Source organism: Sus scrofa, chromosome 12, assembly GCF_000003025.6.
Source record: "Sus scrofa isolate TJ Tabasco breed Duroc chromosome 12, Sscrofa11.1, whole genome shotgun sequence".
Classification (NCBI taxonomy): domain Eukaryota; kingdom Metazoa; phylum Chordata; class Mammalia; order Artiodactyla; family Suidae; genus Sus; species Sus scrofa.
The window spans coordinates 15,156,833-15,165,264 of record NC_010454.4 but is presented as its reverse complement, the minus strand read 5'-3'; the positions used below and the strand labels follow the sequence as shown (position 1 = coordinate 15,165,264).

General features: G+C 45.0%; 1 protein-coding gene across 1 annotated transcript in view; it reads left to right on the top strand.

Moving 5' to 3' along the window:
- DDX42 (DEAD-box helicase 42) overlaps positions 8-8,432 on the top strand; it is a 51,059-nt gene continuing 42,634 nt past the window's right edge. Inside the window, 1 exon segment of the mRNA XM_021066770.1 lies at positions 8-567. The gene's annotated coding sequence lies outside the window, so the exon portion shown is untranslated.

The following is an 8,432-nucleotide window of genomic DNA, read 5'->3' as shown; positions in this document are numbered from 1 at the left end:
GGGTTCAGACGAGATGTCATCACGCTGAACCCGTGCTCCGGAAGCTAAAATCGCCAGGCTCTACGGGACCACGTGGTCTGAAGCACGAGGAGAAATGTTGGCCAGGTCAAATTTGCAAAGTAGAGCCTAGGGGCTCGACAATCTTATGTATATATGGTTTCCACCCGAGCCTTTTTCTTGGCGGCTCCCTGTACTGCTGCTTTCTGCACTCCTAGACCCACTTCCTAAACGGGCCATGGATCCTCTCAGCCAGGGGCAGTGCCAATCAAAGCGTCTGAGGAGTCTGTGAGGCATTCCGGAGCTTTTAGGTCCGAAGCCCGCAGCGCCTTCCGGGAGCCGTAGACCCAGGCTCCGCCCTTCGGCCCGCGCTCTCTGCACTGCGCATGTCTGGCTTTCGCTCCCCTCCCCCCGTCAGCAACGGGCCGAGAGGCGGCGGCGGCGGCGGCAGCTAAGGGGGCGGAGAGAGAGGAGCGCGGCGGGACCGGGCCTGAACCGCGCGTACTTTGGGCCGTGGGATTCTCTCCGCGTCGGCGGTAATAACAGCTGCCGCTGCAGCCACAGAAGCAGGTTTGTGTGAGGTGGGTCTGGACGCGGGGCCGTAACCCCTTGAGGGCACCGGAGGCAAGTGCGGGGCCTAGTGAGGGCCGGGGAACCGCGGCTTTTCTTAACAAAGAGTCGTCAGAGCCTCCAGGAGCCGGAGGCCCAGGGGGCTGGGAATGCCGGACTGAAGCTTCGAGGGGTCCTTGGGAGCCTCGTCGCTCTCCCGCGACTCCCGCTTTTCCGGCAACTCTTACCGAGGCCCAGTTGGCGGCTTTCCGGAGGCGGTGCTCGCCCTCCCGCCCTGCCAGGGAAGGGGATTTGCAGCGTGCCGGGCTCCGAGAGAGAGATAGCCAAGGGGAGGATTCTGACCCAAGCTGCTAGCAATTGGCAGGCGCTAGTTTCCAAATTGAGGGGCTTCATAGGTAAAAGTTGCCAAATCTGAAGACAGTAAAAGACATAGGGATCTTTGTGTAGCCTTGAGTGTTGAGCATCACCATCGTCACACAAACTTTTTTTCGGCCTACTTAAGAGCGTATCCGATGTGAGTAAATTATTTACATGGAGTTACAAGCATACGCACCGATAACATAAAAACAGTCGCACTAGTCAAGATTTTAGGGGGAGTCATAGCTTACCACCTTAGTGGAAGCATTCTGGCTCTCCTTTGGGCAGTCATTTAAATTCGCCTGGCTTCCCATATATACTGTTTTTTTGTAAATGATCTTTATATGTCTATTTTTCCGTGTATATGCACCCTCGAGCTCATAAAGGGCGGAAATTATGTTTTGGTTCATTTTAACCTTCTAGAGCTAAGCCCAGTGGAAAGTGGTCAGTCAGTCTTTCCTACTAAAATTTTTTAAGATTTTCAGCGTCGAAAAAAATGTTATGTTGTATTTTCGTGTACCTGGAACAGGAATCATATGTCCTAATATGGAGTTCATTCATCCAAGAAATATTTTTGGGGATACCTTCTGTGTGCCTGTCCCTGTCCTAGGTCTGTGACCCCAGCTCTCATGAAACTTAATTTCCAGTAGGGAGTAAGAGAAACAGAAAACAAATATATAAATTATATTGTTTGTTAGAAAATATTAATGCCTTAGGTTAGAAAAGTAATAAAGCTGGAAAGAGGGATGGGGAGGTGTTGCATTTTGAAATAGGGTGGTCAGAGAAGTATTTATAGATAAGTTGGTATTTAATAAGACTAAAAGGACGTGAGGGAGTGAGCCCAGCTAGTTTCTGAGGAAATGATGTTCCAGGCAGAGGGAATTGCAGGTGTAAAGGCCTCTAAGAGGAAAATGCTGGCCTGTTAGAGAGATAGTTAGAAAACCTACTGGCTTGGAGCACTGTGGGCAAATGAGGGAGTAGAAGGAGATAAGGTCTGAGAAAGAACTGGGAGGGTGGGGCTGTGGGGAGCCTCTGGGCTCAGAACAACCAGGACCTTTTAGGCTGTTGTGAGAGTTTCACTTTTCTTCTGCCTGAGATAGTAACTGTCTGAGGGTTTTGAGCAGAGGAGTGGTAAGATCTGACTTACATTGTAATAATTTAGTGTAGCTGGTGGAGGAGCACAGTTCTTTATATTTTAATCAAATTGATATTCATGTAGTCAGCTCTTACGGAGTTTCTCAAGCTAACAAAAAAGATGCTTCTAAAATAAGTGTAATCTAGCATTTACTTATATTTGGCTTTAGAAGAATATGTTGAAATACTTGGATTTGTATAGATTCTTGTTAAAGAACTGACAGGTTTATAGTGTGTGTTATTCTCAAGGCAGATTACTAAAAGTAGATGGTGATCAGCTGTCACTAGAACTCTTTGACTTATTCCAAAAGCACAAGTAATAATGTGTTTTTTGTTTTTTTTAATGGGCACACCTGCAGCATATGGAAGTTCCTTGGCCAGGGATTGAATCCTAGCTGCAGCTGCAGCAACACCAGATCCTTTAACCCACTGGGCCGAGCGGCGACCTGAGCCGTTGCAGTTGGATTCTTTACCTACTGCACAGCAGTGGGAACGCCTACATTAATGTAGTTTTATAATCAGTTGTTTTAGTCCACTATTATTAAAGTCATGTCAATCATATCTTATTCTCCACCATTGCCCAAAACATAAACTCTAGCCCGATTATTTTCCTCGTGTTCCACACTTACTCTAACTTCCTAGACTTTGCTGTTTCTAGCTTTCCTCCATAGAAAGTCTTCCTCCTTCACACTTCTCTATTCAGCTTATATCTTTCTGTGCCTAGCTTGGATTCCAGCGCTCTCAAGCCTGTCCCCATTTGTCAGTTCATAATAATTCTGACATCTAACGTGTCATGTGGCACTGAGGTATGGAATCCCCAAGTTGAAAGAAACTTGAGAGGTCTGACTTGGTAATCTCCAGTAGCCAGTGGAGAGTTGATTTCTGGAGAAAAAAATAGTAGTAAACATGATGGCTAAAACATTGTGCACCATATGCCAGGCTTTGTTCTAAGTGTTTTTCTGTGTGTGAATTCACCTTTTCATACCAACCCTATGAAGTAGGTGATAGTCTTACCATCTTATAGATGAGGAAATTTAGGCCAAAGAAGCTAAATAACTTCCATGAGGTTCACATCAAATTAGTGGCAAAGCCAGTATTTGAATATAGTGGCCTCGCTCTATAGTCTGTACTACTTTACTGTGCTGTTATGATTTTCTACCAAAGCACAGCACTTTAGCGCCTAAAACAATACCAGGCAGGTACTTTGTGCTATCTTTAATTTTCTCTTTGACCAAATTGTAAATCTTTTTGGGTCTCCTATATATTGAATAAACGTGAATAATGGATGTATTCTGCAGAAAACACAAGAGAAAAAAATGAATAAGCCTGCTTCTTCAGCCATAGAACTCATAAGAGTAAGAGAGAGACAACAAGAACACAAATAGTTACGAATAAACATTGAGTGTCTTAAGATTAGAAAGGGAGTTTGAGGAAGGAGGTACCACTTCTCTGGAGAATCATTCATGTCATAGTTCTGTGTGTGTGTGGTTTTTTGTTTGTCTAGCTCCACCAGCGGCATATAGAAGTTCTGGGGCTGGGGAACAAACCTGGACCACAGCAGTGACCTGAGCCATTGCAGTGATGTCAGATCCTTAACCCTTTATGTCACAAGGGAACTCCTGGGAGTTGGTATTTGAGATGGGCTTTGAAGGATAGGACTTTGGCAAGTAATATATAGTGAGAAGTTTGGTGCGGGGAAGAGCCTTCACCAAAGTGCATGGAAAGTAGTTTGTTGCCACAACTGAACCTCATTCCAGCCTGATTGACTGTGGAGAGCTGGTGAATAGAAGGGAATGACAGGATCAGAAATGTAGGGCGGAAAGGTTTGCAGCCAGGGTCTAAGGAACCTGGGAGGTTTTGCTTAGTGTCTGAATGCTCACCTTGGTTGAGTGTGACTTTGTCTAGTTCCACAGTATTAACAAACACCTGCCAAAGGAGGTGAAAATTCATTTTCTCTTTTCACTGTTCATTCCTGACCCACTGTTAATTCACCATTTAATGTTTTACAACTAAGAGTCACTTCTCATAGATTATGGAATATTTGCTAGTTGTAAATGCAGCTTTTATTTATTTATTTTATTTATTTTTTTTTCGTCTTTTTGCTATTTCTTGGGCCGCTCCCGCGGCATATGAAGGTTCCCAGGCTAGGGGTCGAATCGGAGCTGTAGTCACCGGCCTACGCAAGAGCCACAGCAACGCGGGATCCGAGCCGCGTCTGCAACCTACACCACAGCTCACGGCAACACCGGATCTTTAACCCACTGAGAAAGGGCAGGGACCGAACCCGCAACCTCATGGTTCCTAGTCGGATTCGTTAACCACTGTGCCACGACGGGAACTCCGTAAATGCAGCTTTTAGATGTACATCACCATGACTTTTCTAATAAAACAGACATTCTTAGAACAGTAGGATTGTGGGGGTGGGGGTTACCTGTCTAATGTCAAGTATCAGTCACTTCAGAGAGACCTTACTTCTTTCTGTCTTTAATAGCTTACCTTTTGCCTTCGTTGATTTTTGAGTGGTTGGTTGCTTTTAGTAGCACTTGTTACTACCTGAAGTTACATGATTTGGTTTGTTTTTTTCTTTATAATGGACCAGGTTGAGCTCCTTGAAGGCTGGAGTTGTGTCTGATTCCCTTACTGCATCCTCAGCACCTAGAACAGTGCTGGGCAAAGTAGGCATTCAGTATATTTTAAATTATTGATTATTGTAGTATGGAGGCTGGATAATAGAAACTTGTTAGAAATTATTGCAATAGTGGAGGTAGGAAAGGAGAGGTATTCTCCCTCAGTATTGGGCACGGAACAGAAAGTGGTTATTGGTCCATATAAAAGTTATTTCTAAGACCCAGCTCAGGTTCTCTTTAAAGCAAATGCTCATAAATTTTGTTTGTGTTTCTGTTATACAGCCAATTCTTTTCAGATTAGATGTTTTATTTTTAAAAGCACTGTTTTTTTGTTTATTGGGTTTGGTTTGGTTTTGTGTTTTTGGGGCCACACCCATGACATATGGACGTTCCCAGGCTGGGGGTCTAATCGTAGTTGTAGCCACTGGTGTGCACCACAGCCACAGCAACACCAGATCTGAGCCGTGTCTGCAACCTACACCACAGCTCACGGCAACACCGGATCCTTAACACACTGAACAAGACCAGAGATCAAACCTGTGTCCTCATGAATAATAGTCAGATTCATTTCCATTGAGCCAGGATGGGAATTCCTAAAAGCACTGTTTTGGTTTTTTTTTTTTTTTTTTTGTCTTTTTGCCATTTCTTGGGCCACTCCTGTGGCATATGGAGGTTCCCAGGCTAGGGGTCGAATCGGAGCTACAGCTGCCGAACTACACCAGAGCCACAGCAGCACGAGATCTGAGCCGTGACTGCATCCTACACCACAGCTCATGGCAACGCCGGATCCTTAACCCACTGAGCAAGGGCAGGGATCGAACCCGCACCCTCATGGTTCCTAGTCGGATTCGTTAACCACTGAGCAACGACGGGAACTCCCTAAAAGAACTGTTTTTTAAAGAGAAAACAAGTAGTTGAAATTTCACAAGTGTATTTCAGAATAGAAACTGGGGTTCGGACATTATTCTCCCTCATAAACTGGATAAAATAACAATGTAAAAAAACATGTGCAGGAGTTCGCGTCGTGGCTCAGTGGTTAACGAATCTGACTAGCATCCGTGAGAACGCAGGTTTGATCCCTGCCCTCACTCAGTGGGTTAAGGATCTGGCATCGTGAGCTGTGGGGTAGGCCAGCAGCTACGGCTCCAATTTGACCCCTAGCCTGGGAACCTCCATATGCTGTGGATGCGCCCCCCCCCCAAAAAAAAAGAAGGCAGAATTCTAATTTTTTAATTTTCATAGTTTTTTGTGTTTTTTTTTTTAACTGGTTAAGATACACATAAAAAACCTTCACCATTTATAATTGGACAGTTCAGGGACATTAACTACGTCCACATTGGTGGTGTTTGTTTGCATTTTTAGGGCCACACCCTTGGCATATGGAAGTTGTCAGGCTAGGTGTTGAGTCGGAGCTACAGCTGCTGGCCTACACCACAGCCACAGCAGCGCAGAATCTGAGCCTCGTCAGCGACCTGTGCCACAGCTCATGGCAATGTCAGATCCTTAACTCCCTGAGAGATGCCAGGAAGTGAACCTGGATCCTCATGGACGTTATGTCAGGTTCTTAAGCCTCTGAGCCACAATGGGAACTCCATAATTTTCTTCCTTTTTAAGGCTGAATGCTATTGCTTCTTGTCGCATTTATTCATCCATCCATTGATGGACACTTGGGCTGCCTCCACCTTTTGGCTGTTGTGAATAATGCTACTGTGAACATGAATTTACAAGTGTTTGTCCCTGCTTTCAGTTCTTTTGGGTATATGCTGTATCATATGGTAGTTCTATGACTAGCTTTATGAGAAACCACTTTATTGTTTTCCATAGCAGCTGAACTTTTTTACATTCCTACCTGCAGTGTACAAGTGTTCTGGTTTCTCCACATCCTTGCCAACACTTGTTATTTTCTGCTGGTGTTGGGTTTTTGGTTTGGGTTTTTTTTTAATGGCCGAAACCATGGCATATGGAACTTCCCAGGCCAAGGATTGAACTCAAGCCTCAGCTGTGACCTATGCCACAGCTGCAGCAACACTGTATCTTTTAACCCATGGAACCTGCACCTCTGCAGTGCCACAACAGCTGCAGTTTAATTCTTAGCCCAATGAGCCAAGGTACAAACACTTTTTTTTTTTTTTTTTTTGGTCTTTTTAGGGCATATGGTTAGGGGTTGAACTGGAGCTGTAGCTGCTGGCATACACCACAGCCACAGCAACCTCAGGCCATGTCTTCAACCTACACCGCGGCTCACGGCAATGCCGGATCCTTAACCCACTGAGTGAAGCCAGGGATCAAACCCGTGACCTCATGGATACCAGTCGGGTTTGTTACTGATGAGCCATAACGGGTACTCCGAAGGTGGGAACTCTTGTTTTTTAATTCATAGCTGTGCTGGGAGTTCCCATTGAGGCACAGCAGAAACTAATCCAACTACTGACCATGGGAATTTGGGTTCAATCCCTGGTCTTGCTTAGCGGGTCAGGGATCTGACACTGCCATGAGCAGTGGTGTAGGCCAAAAATGCGGCTCGGATCCTGCTTTGCTGTGATGTAGGCTGGCGGCTGTAGCTCCAGCTCAACCCCTAGGAACTTCCTTATGCCATGGGTGTGGCCCTAAAAAAGAAACAAATAGTAATAATAATAGTTATCCTAATGAGTGTGGGATGAAGCAGTTTTGATTTGCATTTCCCAGGTGATTAGTGATGCTGAGCATCTTTTCATATGCTTATTGGCCGTTTGTATATCTTTGGAGAAATGTCTAGTCATGTCCTTTACCCATTTCTTAAATTGTTTTTATTGCTGCCGTTGTTTTCAATGGAGTCTGTGAACTTTACCTGAGTGTCCGAATTCATGTAGTGATTTCTGTATTCCCTGAAGCTATTGTGTATTTTCACCTTTCTGTCATCAATTTGAGAAGTGTTTATGGAGGCAGAGGTAAAATTTCAGAGCTATTTGATAGGAGTTTGCCAGGATGTACCAGGCATATTATTATAACCTGAGGGAAGGCTCTGAAGTTTGTGTGTGACTGTGCACTCATGTCTTAAGACCAAATAAAGGAAGCATTAAAGAGAAACCCACAAATAGAAGGATTACAATTAATTTTTTAATATCCTCACTGTATTTTGACTTTGTTACTTTTTTTTCTTTTGGCCACACTCACGGCATATGGAAGTTCCCAGGCCAGGAATGGAATCCAAGCCACAGCTGTGACCTGTGCCACAGCTGTAGCAATGCCAAATCCTTAACTCATTGTGCCAGGCCAGGGATTGAACCCACACCACCTCAGATACAGCACTGGATCCTTAACCTACTGGGCCACAGTGGGAACTCCCTTGATTTCCTTATTAACTATTTAGATGATGCCTCTTCTCCAGTGTTTGCTCAGAGAATGAAAATAAATTTTAATAGCCTGGAGTTCCCATCGTGGTGCAGTGGTTAACGAATCCGACTGGGAACCATGAGGTTGCGGGTTCGATCCCTTCCCTTGCTCAGTGGGTTAATGATCTGGCGTTGCCGCGAGCTGTGGTGTAGGTTGCAGACGCGGCTCGGATCCCACGTTGCTGTGGCTCTGGCGTAGGCTGGCAGCTGTAGCTCCGATTCGACCCCTAGCCTGGGAACCTCCATGTGCTGCGGGAGCAGCCCAAGAAAAGGCAAAAAGACAAAAAGAAAAAAAATTTTTAATAGCCTAAATAGAGGATGGTTCCTTTTTTTAAGCATCATAAAACCAAACAGAGATTAGTTTTGCCGTCTTTTG